General features: G+C 34.0%; 1 non-coding gene across 1 annotated transcript; it reads left to right on the top strand.

Annotated features, from left to right (window-relative positions):
* Positions 1-290: 290 nt before the first annotated feature.
* LOC126016791 (U1 spliceosomal RNA) lies at positions 291-452 on the top strand. The gene has a single exon (XR_007498508.1). It is a non-coding gene; the product is annotated as a U1 spliceosomal RNA (small nuclear RNA).
* The last annotated feature ends 23488 nt before the right edge of the window (positions 453-23940 follow it).

The raw sequence follows: 23940 nt of genomic DNA, 5'->3' as shown, positions 1-23940 counted from the left end.
TCAAATGGGTGTGGCCAAAAAAAAAAAAAACAAAGAAAAATGTCCTAGTTACAAAGAGGAAAGTAAGAACAGGCACCATTTTGTGCTTAAGAATATCAGTATTGGGGGCTGGAGCAATAGCACCGTGGCAGATCCAGGACGACCTGGTTCAATCCCCTGCGTCCCATATAGTCCCCCTAGCCAGGAGCGATTTCTGAGCAAATAGCCAGGAGTAACCTCTTAACGTCACCGGGTGTGCCCCCTACCCCCCAAAAAAAGAATATGAAGACTGACATTTACTCATAAAAGCAGTACTTATCTGACAAGAAAGATACCATGATCACGCAGTTGGTTTTCCCAGCAGAAACCATCCATTGCTCTCTGGATGTGCTGACTCCTGCAATTTCCCCAAATGTGGGAAACTCAACTGCATAATTTCTAGTTGTGGGGGATCGTGTTAACGCTCTCCCTTAAAAAATAAAATAATAAAATTAAAGCAGACTGGAGGTACAAAAATTAATCTTTTATTTGGTGGCCATACTTGTAACACTCATTTTTGTCTTTAGTGGTGGGGGTCCATCGGAACATGGGAAGTTCTGGAAATTAAACCCAACTAAGCTACATACAAGTCAAGCACCTTACCCCCTTTCTATTTCTCTGGCTTCAAAAACTAGTCTGTTTACTGGAATATTTTTTGTCTATGGAGTATAAGTCGGAATACATGACATTTTACCTGTCAAAAATGAAAATTTAAGACCAATAGAAAGCTATTTAGACAATTCTGGTATAGAAAAAAAGATAGTAGCAATAAAGATGAATATAAATATGATGGCTTATAAAATATCCTCTGTAAATATGGGGGGGGCACTTCTCAAGTTGTGTTCAAGAGGCTCTAGATCCCTGCCTGCAATTTTACTCAACTGAATGGTGGCTCAGTGCAAGAACTGGAGAATACAATTCCAAGTCCTGCAGAGCTAGAGAATATCTGGATACTCCAGTGGTACTTGGATGACTTTAGTGTTTCATTTAAAAATGTATGGGGGAATCAAATAGTCTCAGGGATAAACACAAATTGAAAACATCAATAGCATATTCCCTAATTGCAATACTATCTCCAGGTCCCAATATGTATTTTGAAGGTATATTTTTCTTATAGCTAAGGCATGAGTTTCAAAAGGAGAAAGGTTACAATAATAATTCCTACCTCTGTTATCTGTGTAACAACTTGGTGGTGGTACCATTTATTAAATATAAAAATTTCTGAAGGAGAAAGATCAATATAAAACTATGCGATTATTTATAGACTTGATACTATTTGAGGATTCTATAAATACACAGAATGGTATATCAAATATGTTAGGAGACAGAAGTTAAAATTTAAAGATACTGTAACTACAGGAGATAAAAATTATTCTGAAACTAGAAGACAGACCGAAGAAATGAAGCACATGTTTTGCAAGGAGTCCCAAGTTCAACCCCAGTACTAAGAACCACTGTTGGAAAAAACTCCTAAAAACAGTTCTTTGAATAATCATTGAGCACCCCCCAAACAAAATAAGAATAATTAAAAATGATAATAATAGGGTCCGAATGGTGGCGCAGGCAGTAGGGCATCTGCCTTGCATGTGCTAACCTCAGACAAACCACTTATCAACCTTCTAGCATCTCATAAGTCCCCCAAGCCAGGGGCAATTTCTGAGCACATAGCCAAAAGTAACCCCTGAGCATCATCAGGTATGGTCCAAAAAGCAAAAAAGAAATGATAACAATGATACCTTTACTGTTAAATTGATGTTATTTGATATTATAAAAATCAATTAGATTAGGGGATGAGGTATAGATAAAAAAGATCTATATATTCTTTTTTTAACATAATTTTTATTTTAATTGTAGTGGCTTACATATCGTTCACAGTAATATTCCAGGTACATATTTACATTGAATCAGGGGAATTCCCACCACCGAATTGTCCTCCCACAACCACTCCCTTTCTGCCTCCCATATCCTCCACTCTTCCACTCTAGGGGCTGCTAGAATGCGTGGTCCCCACTGTGTCTAGTTAATTACTTAGTGGTCTTATACCTGTTTGGTCTTGTTGCCTCCATTATTTCCCCCTCTAGTTGGGAGGCGGGGCTAGAAAGATCAAGTTATGTGGATTTGTTTGAGGAAGAGAAAGGTAATATAATGGGGTAAAAATCGACTATGCCGACTATGAGCGGAGTCATTCTAGAGGCTCTCGTCCTTGGTTTGAGAGACGATGGGGAAAAGAAGAAGGTGAAACACCACCGCAGTTCAAAAAGAGGAATCAAATAGGATATTCAGTGAGCACTGCAGCCATAAAAATATGCACCACATAGTTGCCATGGTCTTCAGATAGGAAATATGACAAGGCGCAGGGAGGAAAAAGAGAAAAGAAAGAAAAAGTAAATATATAATTAAAAAATGGACAACTACTTCAATATTTACCCCAGAACAAAGAATTCGATCAAAACTAGATAAAATTAAATAATAATAATAATAATAATAATAATAATAATAAAAGGATTATTTAGTATTTTTTGTCTCTCCCCCTGCCCCCGCATAGGCACAGTAAATGTTGGGGTCATCCGAAACGGGAATCCCGTTGGCCCAAGAGATACAGGGTTTCCCTACCCTTGGAATATATTGTCATGGGATTATCTATAGACTCCTTTCACGTTCATTTACTCTCCCCTTGGTGTTTTTTGTGCTGAATGGAAGACTTCTGCTCCGATCTGGATGGTAAAGACAGACCTCTAAATCTAGGGGTCTCAGTCTGTGCAAGGTCAAGGAGTGGAACTTATGATGATGACTTTCTTTGTGATTTTAGAAGTTCTGTTTCCTCAATGTCATTTTAATCTGTCTTCTGTGGTTAGTGGTCTTGGCCCTTGCACGGAGGCTCGGGTGGATATCGTCTTTCGTTATGATTCCGGAAGACCCGTTCAGTTGCAATTGCCTCGGTCAGGACTCTGGCATTGGAGGTCATGTTTGTTATGTAGGACGTAGACCAGACCCTAGACTACGGCTTTCTGTTGGTCCCAGAATACATACTGCCCGGTCATGGTTCTATCAGCCAGTCATCTGTAGATCACATTCTTGGCTTTTGCACAGCCCATAGTGTGGTAAGTCTTCCAATTTGGTTTATCATTAGTTGGTAAAGTAGGATAACCTGTTCTTATGTCCATTTGTTCCCAATTTCCTCGTTGTCAGGATCTCATATTAGAACTGGCACGTGTTTGAGATCGAGTAGTATTCAGGAGGGCTTAACCTATTAGGCATCAAGACTGACCTCCTACCCCAAAGAACCAGTACCCAACACCCGAGCAAAGGGACTTCTGCTCAAACCCACACTTTGTCCCAGGCAGGAAAACACAACCAACACCCCCAACTGACTCATGCTGTGTGACTCTCCCTACCAACTTATCCTATCGTGGACTCTTGCTGGACACCAGACTTAGCCCTAAAAGGACTCCCATTGCAAGAACTTTACACAAGACCCCCCCTCAAATCTTTTACCAATCTCAGGAAGGGCAGGATGAAAAGGTGCCTGGGAACCCACACCCCACAAGAAAATCTCAAAAGGCAATGGAGAAACATTTACTTCCATCGTAAGTATAAGATCTGTATAACACTAGCTCTTTATTTTTTATTTCATTTTACTTACAATCATTTTTCTCTATACATATGTGAGCAAATATATATATTTATTTATATTTTTAGAAACAATTTTAGAAATATTTAGAAAATAATATTTTCTCTGTTCTTTTCACCCCCAAATGCACCGGCAATATAATAAAGCACCATTTCTTCCTGCAAAGGCACACTAAAAAAGGGGAAATCCTACGTATATAAACAAGCTCTTATTTATTAGAGATAAGAACTCATACTTATTTACAATACAGGGGAATCTCCCACCTTGAAAATATGTCATGTGGATCCATCTTAGACGCCAGAAGATTATACACCGACCATACAGACTTCAATCCTGAACCTCAGACATAGAATCGACACAGTTCTTCACAACAGCCACAGGAACCAAAGATCTATATATTCTAAAGAAATGCAGTGGTAGGTTAGTCAAAAAAGAGGTACTAGGAAAGGGGATTGAGACAGAGCACCCACTGAAATAAAAGAGTTCATAGTTTCAAGGGAAGTAGGCATTTCTAAAAAAGCAAAGTGAACATATGTGCTGATCAGTGTGATATAGATAGATATGATAATTATTCTTAATAATCAAGGAATGGAAAAAATTGAAGTTACAAAATAAGTTAAATTAAAGCAACCACTTGATTATGAGAATATTGATAAACGAAAGTGGTCTATGAATAGTTAATGATCTAAGTTGTGTCCAGAGAAAATGTCCAAAAACCAAGAGGTGTTTCTGATAATATACTTCTTCAGCAGTATAGATATAGTGACTAAAATAAACCAATCTAAGATGCTTTGGACTCTCTTTTATTGAGGTTTCCAGAGTCTTCACCAGATTTTGGTAATTACTGTATGAGCTCTGTCAACATTCTCATCCCACACAAATAGATGTAGCAATGGAAATTCTAGATCCCAAATGCCAGAACTCCCACACTGGTCTCAAAAACCTCAGTTTTACTGATTATACTTCCCTTCCATTCACTTAAATTAATTTTTATTATGTGCTATTGTAATGTAAACTTCTCCTAATGAATCATATTGTAAATTGCATATGATTAGTTTAAATCATAAGTTCAACATTTTGTTAAGGACCCAACCTCATATCAAACAATGCTAAGGCTATCACACAGATAATGGGACTCATATGCTTACTTAAATATTCAATTAGAGATGTTTTTGAGGGTTATAGAAAGTATAATTTAAACACAAACAAAACCTATTAGAAACAAGAATCCAACACAGAAAACTTATAGGCTACTAAACCAACATACAAAATTCCCACCTTTCTGTATACAATGAACTAAGGCAGAAAGATTTTAAAATCAAATTATAAATGCACTAAAACGAAGCAGGTACTTAGGAATCCACTTAACATAAGGTATGAAAAATAATTTATTAAAAACTATCTCACTATTAAGAGAAACAAAATATAAGAAAACAGAAAAACATTCCATGTTAATGAAAGAAAAGAATTACCATTGTTAAAACTTTCATTTTTACCTAAAATACTATAATTCCTATTAAATTTTAATTCATTTTCAAGGCTACAGAAAAATAAATCATAGTAAACTATATATAGAACAACATAATATGCCAAATAGGCAACGTGACTCTGAGATTAGTTGAGGACTAGGAAACAACACATAACATATACTAGAAACCTATAATATTTAAAATAGCATGATTTTTGTCACTTTGAGGTTGGACATGTACCTTGTCTCTTAAGGGTGGGCACGGTATAGATACCTTGTAACCCCTAAAACACATAAGCATGTATATTATTTTAAATTTATGTTGCAGCAATAATTTTTTAAAAACATTAAAATAGAGCTGGAGAAATACAGAACTACAGTGGGTAAAGTGTTTGCTTTGTACACAAGCAACCTAGGTTCTACAAAGCAAACTGGCACACCAAGAATTTTTCCTAAGTGAAGCAGAGCCAGAAATAAGCCCTGTGCAGAGCTGGGTATGGCTCCAAAACCAAAACAAGAATAAAAATTAATTAAAAAATTATTAATAAAAGGTTTGGGGAGACAGTAGAAATGTTAGGGTACATACTTAGAATGTGATTATGAAACCTTTAGTTAATATCTGCATCACTGACCTGCTCACAGCATTAGCAGTTGTGATCCTAGTGTTCACCAAATACTGAAGGGCAAAATTCACTGAATATCAGCTCCTTACCTAAAACCAAGCCTGAAAGATAAATGTTGAACTTCTTTCTTTAGCTCTTTGAATCATCTGCTACATTTCTCCATTATTTTGTGTATAATGCACATGAAGATAATTAATTCTTTGTAATAACTGCAACACTCAAACAATAAATATACTTACACATACAAGAACCTTATTTACAGTTATCTTCTATTCATCTTATAATTCTCAGCTTAGTTATTGTCTCTTCTGTTAAGCATTCTTTAACTACAAGAGACTTTAAATTCTTATTCCATAAAGTAGGCAGTATCAGTAATTGCACTTTTTTTTTACTGTAGTATAACATTGATTGTCATGTAACATAAGATATAGCAAATACCTGTGAAGAAGCTGGAATTACTATATGGTGGAGGAAAGCACTTTAAATACTACTCAAAAGACTTAAGATTCATTTAAGAAAAAAATGGTTCTTTATTCCAGAATGCAATTTTATTTGACAACTACTAATCTGTGTGAATATTTATTCCTGAGAAGCAAGAAGGAAAGAATTACTTCATTGTTCTGTGTATGGATCTGAATTCATACCTAATTAAAAGAACACTTTGTTTTTCTTAACATAGCCTATACAAAGAATTGCAGATGTCAACTTTGGCACATTTGCAATAGTTGACCAAACAAAAGTTTAAAATTTGCTACTTGAATAAGATAGATTTAAAAAAAAAAAAAGAAGATTAATGACAACCAGATTTGCTTCAAAACAGTTCAGACATTTTAAAAGGAAAAATGTATTTTTCTTATAATTTGGCTATTTTAAGTGAAATAATACTTATAGAGCTAATGTGGACTTATTTTCAACCTATTAAGCTTACAAAAAGTATAAAGAGTTTTACTTTTTTATTAATGTGATAAAATAACAAAAACATCTTTTAATGTAATTTCTTTTGTGGGAAGTGGAGGACACAGTTCCCTATTCTCAGGCATAATTCAGCACTCAGGGATCACTACCAATTAATTCAGGGTATCTTATTGGGTGGCAGGGATAAAACCCAGTTGGATACAAACATAAAAATTCCCTTACCCCTTATACTATCTCATTGGCCCTTTAATGTAGTTTTATGTAGACATTTTTTAAATTTGATTAGGATCTATAAATATGTGTTCTAATAGAAAGAGAGATAGTATAATAGAACTTGTTTGAAATGCAGTCAACGTGGATTTAAATGACTTGCACCACTGATGAATCACTCCTAGGAGTGACCTCTTGAAAGCAGAGCTATGAGTAAGCCCTGAGCACTGCTGAGTAGAGCTTTTTAAAATATTTAATAAAATTATTTAAAATATTTAAAAATTAAATAAAATTAAAAAAAATTTAAAGCTTTTCTATTCACCTTTATGTTATTATTCAAGCTATGTAATCATATTTTCTCTTTAAAAAGAGGTAATAGAATTATCTGCCTGATAAAGACGCACTCAGAAATTTTTCCTCACAGAATTCCATGAGCACGGAAGGAAAAAATTAAAGAGAGACTGCTGGCTAGTGAATTTTTTTGTGTGTGTGTCCATACTCCAGAGTGCTCAAAGGTTACTCTTAAATCAGAGTTCCGGTTGATCCTAGCAAAGCTTGGGGAGACTATGTAGGACAAGAAATTGGCCAAGTGTTCCTGTCAGTAAGACCTGTGTTCTTGCCGTTTGAATCACCTACGTGGTCCCCTTCTAAAAGCACACAGGAGGATCCCCATCATGCAAGCTGGACTGCATTTAACATGGGTGACATCCTGACATACCGCTGGTGCCAAGACTCACCTAATCCCAAAGAAGCCAAGGAATAAACTTCAAAGGAGTTGAGATGACCCTGTGATCCCCACCATCTGGACAGACTTCAACGTGGGTGCATCCCGACCAGCTACCAGATACTTCAATGCAGGTGCCATTAAGATCCATCACTGGTGACGGGACTGACCCACAACAGAGAGCCCACAGAATGCACGTCAATGAAGGTAGATGACCCCGCCAGCAAAGGGATGATCCAGAGATATCGGGCTGATCTACTCCACTCCACAACAGTGCACATCTAGTCAATGAACCCCACATAGAAATGAACACATAGAAAACACCACACTACCAGCTCTTTTCTCTTTTGTGTCTGAAAGTTATTATTGCAAGAATGTCTTTCATTTTTCTTAAAACCTATTCTGCATCTTTCTCTCTCTCTGACTTATTTCACTCAGCATAATAGATTCTGCATCCTTCTGCATCTTTCTCTCTCTCTGACTTATTTCACTCAGCATAACAGATTCCATGTACATCCATGTATAGGAAAATGTCATGACTTCATCTCTCCTGACAGATGCATAATATTCCATTGTGTATATGTACCACAGTTTCTTTAGCCATTCATCTGTTGAAGGGTATCTTGGCTGTTTCCAGAGTCTTGCTATGGTAAATAGTGCTGCAATGAATATAGGTGCAAGGAAGGGATTTTTGTATTGTATTTTTGTGTTCCTAGGGTATATTCCTAGGAGTGGTATAGCTGGGTCGTATGGGAGCTCAATTTCCAGTTTTTGGAGGAAACTCATGAAGCTCACCACAAACAGGGATGAGTTTAGAGAAATAACTAAGTTTCTAACTATTCTAATAATGAGAATGTATGAGGGAAATAGAAAGCCTGTCTAAAGTTGGGTTGGGAGGAGGGAGATTTGGGACATTGGTGATGGGAATGTTGCACTGGTGATGGGTGGTGTTCTTTACATGACTGAAACCCAAACACAATCATGTATGTAATAAATTTGTTTAAATAAAAAATAAGTGATCAAAAGTGAGTGAAATAGCATTGCTTAAGATCCCACCTCAGAACTTACTGTCAATTCTGCTCCATTCTGTTGGTCACACAAAGAACTAATAAAGAGTGGTAAGTAACTAAACAAGGATATAAATACAGAGGGCAAGGAAAGTGGAAGTTGCCTCCCACACCCTGTCTTTCTTATCAGTGTTTTGCATTTGCTTCTCTGAGACATTGCTACGATGCTCAGGGAAACATTGTCTGTGAATCCTACAGTAGCAAAATTTTTTCTATGATGATTTACTTTTACCTTTATTTAAAAGCAATTGAGGTCATCAAATGTATAAATATGCATTATAATCAACTCTAGAGACAACTTCTACTTATTGTATATGGATTTTGTTTTTGAATAAATATGGCATATAAATAAAAAAAAGAAAACACCACACTATAAACATGACAATGAGGAAGCAATGTAGGCCTACACCATGCATAGAGATGGAAGATATTAGCTCCAATAACCTAAAAAAGTGCCAAACACCGTTTAGGCTCTCAGATAAGGACATCATAGAAGAAATATGGAGGATCCACAAAGAAATCAAAGAAAGCATGGACCTAACTGAATAAAATCACAAAAACAAAAAAAATCAAGAAGATATGAAAATAGAAATAAAAAATTCCAAACTGAAATAACAGGACTGAAACACTTGGTAGGTGAAATGAAAACCTCACTAGAAAGCCTCTGCAACAGAGTAACAGTGGCTGAGGACAGAATCAGTTACTTGGAAGATGAGATGTATAATAACTCCATACAACAGAAGAGATTGGAAAAGATACCTAAAACAAATAATTAGATAATTAAAAAGTCTTCAAAGTATGTGAACAGATGAAAATAGAACTCTTTGATAAACTCAAGGGAAACAACATAAATTCTTTGGAGTAAGAACCCCAGAAAGGAAATCTTCATTAAGAAGTAATAATCGGGCCGGGAGAGATAGCACAGCGGTGTTTACCTTGCAAGCAGCCGATCCAGGACCTAAGGTGGTTGGTTCGAATCCCAGTGTCCATATGGTCCCCCGTGCCTGCCAGGAGCTATTTCTGAGCAAACAGCCAGGAGTAACCCCTGAGCAACGCCGGGTGTGGCCCAAAAACAAAACAAAAAAAAAAAAAAGAAGTAATAATCAAGGACCTCATTTCGGAGAAACTACCATTGCTAAAGAAAGCATGAAACCAAAACTTGATGGCAGAAGACCACCAGCTAAAAGAAATTGAAAGAAAAGCACCCTAACACACATCCTAGTCACAATGATGAATCCCATAGATAGGTATAAAATACTGACATCAGCAAGATCAAAAAGGAAAATTACATTCAAAGGAGAATCCTTAAGATTTATAGCAGATCTGTCACAAGAAACCCTCAAAGCCCGAAGGCAGGGTGGAATGTAGTGGCAAAACTCAATGAAATGAATGCTTCACCAAAAATACTTCACCCAGCCAGATTCACTTTCAATTTGAAGGAAGAATACATAGCTTTACAGATAAACAACAGCTCAGAAATTTTACAAACTCAAAACTAACCTTAAAATATGAACTGAAAGTCTACTTTAAGAAAAGATGTCTATACATATATACCTATACCTATACATATACACCAAACTTCTACAAAAAGATAAAACTAAATGTTATGACAATTATCTTTCCCAAAATTAGTGAACTATACATACCAGTTAAGAGACAGTTAAGAGTGGCAAAATGATAAAAAACAGAATCCAACAAGCTGCTGCCTTTAAGAAATAGATCTGAATAATCAGTACGAACATAGACACAAAATCAAAGCTTAGAAGACAGTCATCCAAGCAAACATAAAGTTGTTTCTTTGAAAAAATAAACAAGATTGATAAACCACTAGCAAACTCAAATAAAAGGGAGAGAAAGAAACTTAATAAACTGAATTAGAAATGAAAAGGGGAAATCACTACAGATACCACAGAAATTCAATAATCAGAAACTAGAGAACTTGGAAAAAAATAGATAAATTTTTGGACTCTTATAATCTTCCACAATTGAGCCAAGATGATATAGCATATCTAAACTGATCCATAACTATTGAGGAAATTAAAGTAGTAATAAAAAACTCTTCCCAAAAACAAAAACCAAGGCCCAGATGAATTCACAAATGAATTTTTTGAAACATTTCAAGAGGACAAACTACCATTTTTTCAGACTTTTCCAGGAAATTGAAGAAACATAAACACTCCCAAAAGCAGAGATGATACAAAAAATAAAACTACACACAAATATCCCTAATAAACATAGATGTAAAGATCCTCAAAATATCCTAGTAAATAAGATCTAATGCCTCATCAAGAAGAATATACAGGGCCCAGAGAGATAGCACAGCGGCGTTTGCCTTGCAAGCAGCCTATCCAGGACCAAAGGTGGTTGGTTCAAATCCCGGTGTCCCATATGGTCCCCTGTGCCTGCCAGGAGCTATTTCTGAGCAGAAAACCAGGAGTGACCCCTGAGCACAGCCAGGTATGGCCCAAAAACCAAAAAAAAAAAAAAAAAAGAAGAAGAAGACTATACACCATGACAAATTAGGTTTCATTCAAGAGATGTATGGATGGTTTAACCCATGCAAGTCAATCAATTTAATACACTATATCAACAAAAGGAAAAATAAAAACTATATGATCATATTAATACCTTCAGATAAAGTATTTGATAATGCTCCACACCCATTTTTTGATAAAAACTCTCAAAAAGATAGGAATGAAAAGAACTTTTCTCAATATAGGCAAGGTCATTTACCACAATCAACTGGCAAATATTATACTCAATGGAAATAACTAAGAGCCCTTTCTCTAAAATCTGTTACCAGACAAGGCTGCTACCTCTCACCACTCCTATTTAATATAGTACTGAAAGTACTTGCAGTAACAATTAGGCAAGAAAAATATATCAATGGCATCCATATTGGAAAGGAAGAATTCAAGATCTCACTTTTTTGCAGATGACATGCTATTCTACTTAGAAAACTTTAAAGACTCTACAAAAAGCTTCTAAAAACAGTAAATTTCATAGCAAAATGTCAGGCTACAAAATTAACACTCAAAAAATTAATGGCCTTCTTATACACAAATACTTATAGAGAAGAAATGAACATCTAAAATATAATCTGATTCACAATAGCATAACAGAAACTCAAATACTTGAATCAACTTAACAAAGTACATAAAGGACCTATAAAAAGAAAACTATTAAACACTGCTTAGATAGTCTGTCTCAAATACAACAAAAAGTGGTGAGTGCAGTTAAAGAAATAGCTATGTTAACAAATTTTATATATAATCAATATCAATACAATAACTGTTGCAGAACAGGCAGGGGTTTGGGAAGGAAGGAGATGGGAACTGGTGATGGAAAGATTGCACTTCTGCAAAGGGAATGGAATAGACATTTTATGACTGAAATCCAATTACAAACATGATTGTAATCATGGTGCTTAAATATATGATTATAAAAATGTAAAAAAAAGAATAATTAAAAAATAAAAGCATATAGGAAGAAACGTAGTTAAACATTGAGAAGTTTCTTATTGGTTTTAAAGTCTAATTCTAGAACTTGATTTTTATGTTATTGTCACTTATTCCTACAGTATTTGTATCATATCATTGATCATTATCCTAGAGTCCAACTCTTTCAGTTCTCCATAGCCAACACATGCTTCATATTAAAGCCTTTCCTCAAATCTCCTCTTCCATATCTCATACTCAGGTTTTTACCTCTTTTCTCAGCAAGTGTAATGAATATCTGATAACCAAATAGAGATGTTTACCTTTTGAATACCCCTAAAATGGCTGCAAGACTCAGAACTCTCAACAAGATTCTACAAGTAAAAATAAATGAAAATTTCCTCCACATACTTATTTTTCATGTGAAGAATGAGCAAACATGTGAAAATTGTTTGATTGCTTGAAATAAAGACTATAAATAAAAATAAATTCAAAACACAATTTCAAAAATGTCTTTTATTTATTTATGCATTTTTAAAGATTTGCTTTAGATGTTTGACATTCTTTTTATTTCTTAGCTTTACACATTTTTACTTTAAAAATTATTAGGAATCAAGATCATTTGAGGCAGATAATAACCTCATTTGAATAATCCAGACAAATACAAAACTAACTTTTGATAGGAAGCATTACACCATGTTCAAAACACTGACCTAAGTGTTTAGATAACTGACCAGAGCTTAGATCAAAGAAGTTGGGGATGGTAAATTTGTAGAAAAGCTTTGCAATGCTGCAATGATTAAACTCAAGGTTCACACTTGCTAAGCATAGGCTCCATTACTAAAGATATCTGCATGATCTAAAATGCAAAGTTTTTAGGGTAAGATATAGACACACCATGATTTAAAAAATATCTTGATAACAACTACACCAAATACTTATAAATGTCATTTAATATAATGAAATAAAATTGAGTAATGGAGTAGATATATTAAGAAATTGCAAGTTCATTTTTATGAGTAATTGCACAAAAGACTAAGAAAACGATTGTAGGAGTAAGCTAAAGAGAGTACACAAATTATTCATTTCCATAAGCTGAGTATCTGAGATAACTATATAATGTGTTTACAAATAACATTATCATTTTATTTTAAGAAGCAATATATAGATTCTAGAGTTTTGATCTCTCTTTTTAGGTCTTTAAAATAAATTACTTAAATATTTGCAAAGTTTTATGAACCATAATCAAGACAATTTTTCAGTCTGTAATCTTAAGATCTTCCCACCTAGGACAAGCTAGCTTAAACAATCACAAACAGATTTACTCATTTGCTGATTAATTCTCAGTTATAAGACCATGGGATAGCTCACCAAAGCCAAAGTCAGAGAACTTGTGATAGAGTCTATCAACAGGCATCTGCGCTTTGACAATAATTTATAGCAGAGAAAAAATAAAAACTAAAGAGCTCAACAATATCATGTTTGTCATTAGGAAAGTCAGCATAGTTTGGTTAACATTCAACTTTACAAAAGGATTAGGTTAATAAAGATATAAAATAAAATGACTTACTAAAACTTGACTGTAAAACTTATAAGTTCAGTATATTCATTTATCAAAGAAAATTTTTTTCAAAGATGAAGGAAAATATATTTAACAGTCTATAACTTAAGAATAACAACCAAAACATAAGACTTTTTTTCTGGGCCCAAACTGGCAAGTTTGCTCAACTATATGTGGGGTTGACAGACTAAGCTGTATTTAAGAAGAGAAACTTAAACTCCGACTTACCTCTTTTGTCCAAGAAAAAGCCATTCTTTGTTTTGTTTTGTTTCACTTTGCACTTAATCTTTTACCTTTCATTTATTATTTGCTTATAGTGTTTTGCCATTTTAATTTAGTTTCACACATCTATGAAGGTACGGAGTTTAGAGCTCACCATGCCCAACTTAAAATTGGCAATATAGTAAACTCTGAATACTGAAAAATTTCATCATGGTATTCCAAATGATGTCAATATGACAATAATGTGAGTAATATTTCTTTGTGTCATATAATATTTACAAGAAGTTTATAAGTTAATTAGATGATGTGATTATTGGTCTCTGTATATATGAAATCAGTAATAACAAAACAAAACATTCTGTTGGTTCCTTTTTAATTAAAGTTCTTCCATGTACTCCCACTGACTTTCATAATCTAGAATCTTAAAACATGATTATTGCTCATAAATACTAGTTTGTTGGAGCTTAGTCATACATAGTAGGTAAGACAGATTTGGAGGACACTAAGAAAAGATCAATCAAAATTATCTATGAAACATTTGTGACCCTGATTGGAAGTGATGTAATGAAAAGAAGTTCCAATGAAACATTATTAGGAAAAAAGGTCTAACTATTTAAGTCAAAGGTTGTATAGATATTATTCTGTTTTAGACTGTTAAATTGAATAATAAAACATTGTCTGCATATTTTAATTATGTTTGTATGGGCAATGAATATACATTGCATAACATCAAAACCCACATAAGTATTTTAAATAAATCTAACTGCATGCAGGAGAGATAGTATAGCAGATAAGGTGCTTGCCTTTCAGGCGGTCAACCAGAGTTTGATCCCATGCATCCTATATGATTCCCTGAGTCTGAACCAAAAATCATCTTTGGGCATTGCCAGGTATGGCCCCCAAATAAGACAATAATAAATAAATCTAAATAATCTTATCCTCAACCATTCTTTCCAATTTTAAAAATATATTATTTATTTTTAATCATTTATTTATTTATTCTCTATTTATTCTTTATTATTATTTAATAAGCAAATATGTCTTCTAACTAACTCTATTGCTTCCTCTTACCCTCTATGTATTTATTATATATTTCATAAGTTGCATGCTAAGTTCAATTTCTGTACCTATCTTTTGTTTTTGAAGTAGTAATATAGAAAATCAATCATTCAAATTGGCATTACAAGGATACTTTCTCTTGTAAAACTTTAAAATTTATTAAAAAAAATCTTTCAAACAAATACACCCCAAACTTTTTCAATTATTGAAAAATATTTAAAAACAAACTAAAAGTTGCATTTTTATAGATATCAGTAATCATATTCAATGTTTTCCAAATTGACACCCATTCATTTCCAAGAAGATGCCTCTCCAAAACCTGTGAACTTATTTTCCCCAAATGTATCACTTTGGCACACATATTTTAAACTGACATAAGTCAGGGTAGATTAGGTAAAAAAGTATTTTACAACTCCCTAAATTAGGAGTATTTTTAATATTAAAATTTTTATTAGAAACAGCCTTTATACCCGAGAAACTTACAATTGGTAATTTCTGTTACTGAGCATCTGATTATTGTCTCTTGAGTTATACTCTGGGCATCACTTTTTTCCTTAAAATTATGTACCTATCACATTTCTTAGATAAAGATAAAGATAAAGATATATAGATGATAAATAGATAGATAGTAGATTAGATAGATAACAGGCAGGTAGATAAATAGGTAGGTAGGTGGCTAGGCAGGCAGGTACTTATATTAGTAGGTAGATAGGTAGGTTGGTAGTTAGATAGATCCTATTTTCCCCTATTGACAACTATAGAATACATATCTATACATACTCTCCATAAGCATACAAACAAATTTGTTCTTTTTAAACTATGAATCTGATAGGTTAATTTTCTTGGTAATTTCAGAAAATCCAGAATGTCTAAGGAAAAATTTCCTTTACCATTATAGCCATATGTAATAATATATGTTAAAATTGTTATTATTTGGGTCCGGAGAAATAGCATAGCACAGCGGTAGGCATTTGCCTTGCAAGCAGCCAACCCAGGACCAACTGTGGTTCGAATCCCTGCATCCCATATGGTCCCCTGATCCTGCCAGGAGCGACTTCTCAGCACAGAGCCAGGAGTAACCCCTGAGCACAGCCGGGTGTGATCCAAAAACCAAAAAAAAAAAATTATGTTAAAAAACCATGACTTAGAATAATAGACAACTGTTTCCCAGCTTTAAAAATACTTTGTTCTTGAAAGAATCAGGAGAAATATGGAGAAGTGATTACTGAATTAAAAACTACATCAATCTAGCAGGATAGTTCCTCAGCTGAGAGGTTTTTATAGATTTTTCATCTATTTACTCTGAAAGCCTTTACAAATATCATATGCATGTGTGCACAATCCTGTGGGAATCTGGTATTAGACTTGACCATTTTGGAAAGGGACCAGTGCAGATTTTTAAGACTGAATCCAAGCTAAACTATAATCCTTACAGTTTAGTCATCTACTTAGACAAAAGAGACCAAATCTTTGGTCTATGTTGGAACAAAAAATCACTTTATAAGGAGTTATAAATTACATCATATTTGATTCAGCAAAATGCAAAAATTTAACTAAACAAATATGTTGTTATCAGAAATAATAACTAAAGAGTAGGAAAATAATAAAGGAAGTCTATTAATAGTATTTATTAATCAGGTTAGAGGAATATAAAATAACAATTACTAGCATTTACATGATTTCATATTAAAAAACTCAAATGTAATTTAATTATATAGGAACTTCACTGAAATATATGAATAGAGACACAAATAGACTTTATAAGTTTGAATATCGAACAATTAGTGTATGTTATAAGGTCTCTAGTTTGAAAAGATGTCTTAAATGACACTATATTGAAAGGAAAGGTGTTGATAGAGGGGATAAACAATTTATGAATATTGACGAAGCTATGTTTCTTGATCTAGGTACTAGTAAAACTCATTTATTATACAAGTTAATCTACAGCTTAATTAAAGCTGTATAATTAAGACTTGCACTATTTACATCAATTGAAATGTTTAAATTATTGAAAACTACATGCTCTTGAGTAATACACATATTAGAGTAATATATGCTTCAAAGATTAGAAGAAAAATATAAAAAAGCTCACGGGGAAGGCCGGTGCGGTGATGCTAGAAGTAAGGTGTTTGCCTTGCCAGCGCTAGCCTAGGAGGGACAGTGGTTCGATCCCTCGGCGTCCCATATGGTCTCCAAGCCAGGAGCCACTTCTGAGCGCATAGCCAGGAGTAACCCCTGAGCGTCACCGGGTATAGCCCAAAAAACAAACAAACAAACAAACAAACAAACAAACAAAAACCTCACGGGGCCGGAGAGATAGCATGGAAGTAGGGCGTTTGCCTTGCATGCAGAAGGACCGTGGTTTAAATATTGGCATCCCAAATGTTCCCCGGAACCTGCCAGGAGCAATTTCTGAGCATAGATCCAGGAGTAATCCCTGAGCGTTGTAGGGTGTGAATCAACCCTCCCCCAATAAAAAAAGAATCTTCAACCATAATTTTTCCATATTTCAAGGTTAAGACATGCTTTGCTCTGTGTATTTTATTTTTTTATTTACATGTTATACACACTTTCATATCATTAAATGTGGCCTATTTCCCTAATTATTATTTTACATTGTGATATCTTTCTTTTTATGGTTTTGTTTTGTTTTGGGGCCACACCCGGTGACACTCAGGGGTTATTCCTGGCTATGTGCTTCAAAAATCACTCCTGGTTTGGGGGACCATATGGGACACCTGTGATCAAACCGAGGTTCATCCTGAATCTTCTGCATGCAAGGCCAACGCCTACCGCTGCTCTATCATTCCAGCCCCATTGTGATATATTTCTTAAAATTTTCCATTTAATAATAATACCTCTAAAATTATTTTTTATAATATTCTTTATCTGGCAACAAATCGTTTAGTTATAGTTGTTTTCATAGGTTTTTATTACATAATGTGAAAATATGTACAGCAAATAAATTAGGATTGTTCCCTCCTCTGCTCATAAACTCTCCTCTGAAGGCATAACAAGACTTATATCTTATATTTTTATTATAAGCTGTCACTATTAACTATTATCAGCTATTTCTAATATATATGTTGAGCTTTAAAGTTTAGTAGATACTTAATGTACAAAAAATTATAATTTTGATAGCTTGTAGTATTCTATTGTGTATTATACATAGTTATAAAGAATGATGTAATTCACTGCAACATGGATAGAACTGGAAGATATGTTAAATAATGTAAGCCAGAAAAAGAAAAAAAAAACAGGATATCATTTATAGGTAGTATTTAGAATAACTGTATGAGAAAGTACAATTTTTTTTTTGTTTTTTGGTTTTTGGTTTTTGGTTTTGGGGGCCACACCCATTTGATGCTCAGGGTTACTCCTGGCTAAGTTCTCAGAAATTTCCCCTGGCTTGGGGGGACCATATGGGACGCCAGGGGATCGAACCACAGTCCTTCCTTGGCTAGCGCTTGCAAGGCAGACACCTTAACTCTAGCGCTACCTCACCAGCCCCGAAAGTACAATGTTTAAAATGGGGTTTGTCTAGAGATCAATTATATCTCCACAATATTGAGAAAATAAGAGAGGGAAAGGTGAAAAGGCAGATGATAAATAATGATGACAGGGGTCAAGGGGATTCAAGTACACTGGTGGTATTAAAGAATGTCAGAATTAAATATCTAGACAAGATAGTCAACAGCACTAAAATCATAAGGGCAAAATTTAATAACTGATTTCAAAAAGGTGCTTGTCAAAATGGCAGACTGAGAAATGAAATATATAGGAAGGAAAAAACTTGAGAATGCTAGTAGAGGGATGTTGACACTGGTTATGGTATTGGTGCTGTAATATTATATGTTTTGAACTCATATATGAATATCTTTTTAAATCATGGTTGCTTTGATTAAAATTTTTAAATAAATAAAATAACTACCAATTGTTCCAAACTTAATTATAATTTTAAACTTTATCATATATACTTATTTCTCATTGTATCATGATGTATATGATAAAATTTATTATATGTATATAGGAGTAAAGTATAATATGAGGTCTAATACAGCTCAGAGTGTCAAAATCTAGGAATTCAGAAATGTATCTACACTGGATGAGTATAATCATACTAAAAATGCTAGTATGTATGAGCATATATGTGTGAACTAAAAAATGTGAGTCTACTAAACAATATTATAGACCTGTGTTAATTAAAAGCAAAAACATATTTATTTTTTACTTCAGCTGGAATAGACAAAGATGAGAAAAAAAATTTCTGTCATTAAAGGTATAAGTTACATGAAAGACTGACTCAGAAAGAACGAGATATTCCCCATGAAAAAAATTACAACTACAGGAGAAAATGATAGGGCCTATGGAGTCTGTGAAAATACTTGAGTTCTCACTTTGTCTCATATTGTGCAGAGATTATAGTCTTTGGCACTTGATCCTGTTTTCATAAGAAAAAACACAAAATATTCTAAAACCAATCTCCAGACAAGGTTGAATTACACCTTTATGAAAGTGAAAATTCCAGCATAGGAAATGCACTGAATCCTGTAGTAGTCTGTCTTCCTATGCCTATGAATCTGAAATAATTTCCAAAAGTAGTTTGCAAACCTCAGAGAGCTTTTTCACTATATATGACTGCAAAAGTTAGTAAAATAAAGAATGCTTTCTAAGTTGTCTCAAGATTTAATTGGCATATTAGTTTCAAGTATGTAACATAGTCATTCAAAATGTGTATATATTGTAAAATTTTCCCCTTAGTAAATGTGCCTGCATCCATTACTACACATATGTAAATTTTTTTCATGAAGAACTGTATTATGAACAACCTATAAATTATGACTTTAAAAATAAGGTATTTTTAAAAATATACAAAAGGATATGCTATAGCAATTTTCAAATACACAATACAGAATTAATTAGCATTTCCTCTTTGAGAATTTTATCCATTATTATTTTATAATTATGATTTTGCACTTTTTAATGCCTTTATTCATTTTACCCACTCCACTAACTTCTCTGAAAACTTCTATTCAGTTCTCTTCAGTCAAATACTCTGGTATTTGTTTGTTGGAGATTACACATAAAAGTGAGATCACAGCATGAAATAAACCTCAAGATGTTAAATGTCAATATTTTCTGATTTTTTAATGAAGCAAAATATTTTTATTAAAAATTTACTTAAAGAAGTATGAAAAAAGAGAGAATAAAATGTGTTCTAGAGAGAACATGGGCTTCTCAAGAATGGAAAAAGAATAGGAAAAAGAAATATTTGATCAAGAGAATATGGTTTTGAAAGAAGCCATTTCCTGGTTTGACGTTCATCTCTGTCTCTCTCTCACATGTATTTATTTAAGTAGATAAAGTGTAGTTAACATATTGTGCTATTATAAATAAAACTACAATGAACAAGGAGTGCAGGTATCTTTTTGAGTTTATGTTTCTGTTTCCTTCCAATGACTAAGTCGAACTGAAATTACTATATGGGGTATCTATCATGTGGTTAGAGTATGGATAGAATTTTTCCTAGAGTTTTAAAAACTCTAAATGAAATGAATTGTGAATTAAAGTCTAATTTTAATTGGACTGAAGAGAATCTCAAGTGGTAGAACACATCTGCAATCTGGAGGCCCTAATTTAATCACTGGCATGTGAGTATTGATAGATGTAACCTGGGTTTCCCCCAAACTCCAAACCACTATGCCAATCATTGAATAAAAAGACTCATCAGAAGACTATTTAGTGTACATGTTTAGGAAAACAAAAAATTACTTGATGACTATTATTTTATTTATTTCTCATTTTGATTATTAGTTTTAAATAGTGATTACCATATTGTATGTGAGATAATGCCACCTATTTTAGAACTCTAGGAAGCATTAAATAAAAATACATAAAATATTATTCAAAATGCTAAATATATTTACTAACAAAAACTGTGATTTCAGAAATGTTAATTTAGCTTTTTGTTAATCCTACAAGACATCAAAATAATATAATCCAGAAAGAATAAAGGAAATAGTGGGAAGTTGATAATCAGAAGTATTTTTTATATTCTTTCAACTCTAGGATAATTGATCATTTAATTACTATACTAAATTTTTATTACATTTTGAATAAATTACAATGAAATTTAATTAAAAACGGTATTTTTTCTTTTGTAAATGTATATATATTAGTCCATACCTATACTCCATGTACTTGTGCTTTTCAACACTACCAAATTACCTAAATGCCCATGGACGGTGGACTAAAGATGTGATCCTCACAGACAAGTTATTTTTTAAATTAAGTTTTTTATTATATGCAATATGGATCAAATGTGAGGTAGTTGTACTGTTTATTTCCCCTCCTTTAATTCTTTTTCGGAATGAATGAATAATCACACAATATCAGTTAGGTAAAGAAAAGAAAACTCAAATTAGTATAAAGTATGAATAATTTATATGCCATGAAATCCTATAGCTATAAAAGGATGCTTTGCTATAGTATTGTGGATAATAAAAGTCACTCTCTGTTGATCATTTGCTTTTGGGGGGGACCACCCTAGCAATGCCCTAAAACAACAGCAAAAATGTTGATGTTATGCATTATTTATTACAGACAAAGGCCATGGGGACCATGTATGTTTAAGGTGTCCTAATCATAAAAATCTGGTAATTAATTTTTATTTGCAGGGGAAGGAAGTTGGGTCTCACCAGCAATATTCAGAGGTCTCCTTAGCTCTGTACTCAGGAATTACTCTTGGTAGTAACTAGGGGACTAAATGGAATCCTGGGAATTGAACCTGAGTCATTTGCATGAAAGGTAAGTGTTTTACCCACTGTGCTACTGCTTGGGCCTCAAGAATTTAATGATTATTCTTCATGATAATACATTTTAAACTTTTGAAATTTAGAACCACAGTGGACCCTTTCTGAAGAAGTATGGTGTATCAGTACTACAGAGGATTTTCTATATAATAAAGATGAAATCACTTCTTCACTCTAAGAGTAAAAATTTGGAATCTATTATGCTAAGTGAAATAAGTCAGAGAGAGAGAGAGAGAGAGAGAGAGAGAGAGAGAGAGAAATGTAGAATGGTCTTACTTATCTATGGGTTTTAAGAAAAATGAAAGGCATTCTTGCAATAATAATTTTCAGACACAAAAGAGAAAAGAGCTGGAAGTTACAGCTCACCTCATGAAGCTCACCACAAAGAGTGATGAGTTTAGTTAGAGAAATAACTACATTTTGAACTATCCTAATAATGAGAATGTATGAGGGAAATAGAAAGCCTGTCTAGAGTACAGGCGGGGGTTGGGTGGAGAGGAGGGAGATTTGGGACATCGGTGATGGGAATTTTGCACTGGTGGTGTTCTTTATATGACTGAAACCCAAACACAATCATGTATGTAATCAAGGTGTTTAAATAAAATATATAAAATATATATAAAAATTACAACAAAATTTAAAAAAATAAAGTAAAAAAATTTGAACTTCTCAGAGAAAACATGTTCATTAATATATATACAACAAAGTGAAACCTGTTAAATATGGGGTGATATGTAGATTGGTGGTTACTACTCTTCAATTAGGAAAAGAGCAAGAAGACTTATGATAAGGCAAGAGATTTATTTCAGCATACAAGACAGCATATAGGACAGTCAATCATTTCTATTAATTTAGTCTGCAGCAGGCCCAGGCTTAATTGATTCTGAGTTTCTCACACCAAATTAGCACTAATTACAAGAGAGCCACACTTAGAATAATGAAAAAAAAGCTATATGATACTTTGAAGCAAAGGGAGTCAGAAAGAGAAAGACAAATACCATATGATTTCACTGCTGTATGAAATGTAACATAAGAGCAATGGAACAACAGCAACAACAACAACAACAACAACAAAACATCAATAACAACTTGATGCTTCTGACAATAAAATGGTGGTTACCTGATGGGTAAGTGGAAAAGAGGGGAAATAGAAGCCTTGCTCCTTCTGTCCTGACAGGGCACAGTGTAAACCATAGATAGAACAAGAAAAATATACTTCTCTTTCAGTCAAGTAAATAACAAGAATGGTACAGCACAGACTTAGCATGTAAAAGGCCCCACATTTCGTTACAGACATCAGCTGACCCCTGTGCTGGCTGTGATGGCACTGAGTGTGGCAGCCCTATAATGAAAAGCTTGTCTCACAGTCTTGCCATGACTTTTGCCATTTGCTTGCATCAAAAGCTGCTGTCTCACAAAGGCTGTCTCAGTCCAGATAATTAACATCTTTCCAAAAGATATTGTAACTACCGCTTCTACCACAAACTATGAATGCCACTCAGAAGACTAACCCCTAAATTATCTAGCTCTGAAAATATAAAAGGAATTACACTAGTAAAAATCACAGTAAGGTGAAAAAAACAATTCTTTGTTTGTTTGTTTGTTTGTTTTGTTTTTGTTTTGGGGCCATACCCACAGAAGGTCCTGGCAAGCTCTGAGAAACATACGAGATGCTAGGGATGGAACCCAGTCAGTCAAGTACAAGGCAAATGGCCTACCTGCTATGCTATCACTCTGGCACCATGAGAGAAACAATTCTTTTTTTTTCAGGCCACACCCATTTGATGCTCAGGGGTTACTCCTGGCTAAACACTCAGAAATTGCCCCTGGCTTGGGGAGACCATATGGAATGCCGGGGGATAGAACCGCGTTCCTTCCTTGGTTAGCACTTGCAAGGCAGACACCTTACCACTAGTACCACCTCGCTGGCTCCGTCTGAGAGAAACAATTCTTAACTGGTTACCCACAACCCCTGTACACCGCCACTCACACAAACAAACCCAGTACTCATGGTAGAGGAAAAAGTCAAAGTGCCACTTCCCAGTTCTCCCCATCACTTTGGAGGTCTATTAACATAATTTGCATGAAGCTCAGGCTTCTAATAGCTAAGCATCTAGAGGTGAGCTGATATTTTTGGTAAATACGGAAGCCAATAATATCTTCCTCTGCCTACTCTCCCTAATTAGTTTCCAG

Source organism: Suncus etruscus, chromosome 8 (genome assembly GCF_024139225.1).
Source record: "Suncus etruscus isolate mSunEtr1 chromosome 8, mSunEtr1.pri.cur, whole genome shotgun sequence".
Classification (NCBI taxonomy): Eukaryota; Metazoa; Chordata; class Mammalia; order Eulipotyphla; family Soricidae; genus Suncus; species Suncus etruscus.
This window is presented reverse-complemented; position numbering and strand designations above follow the sequence as displayed.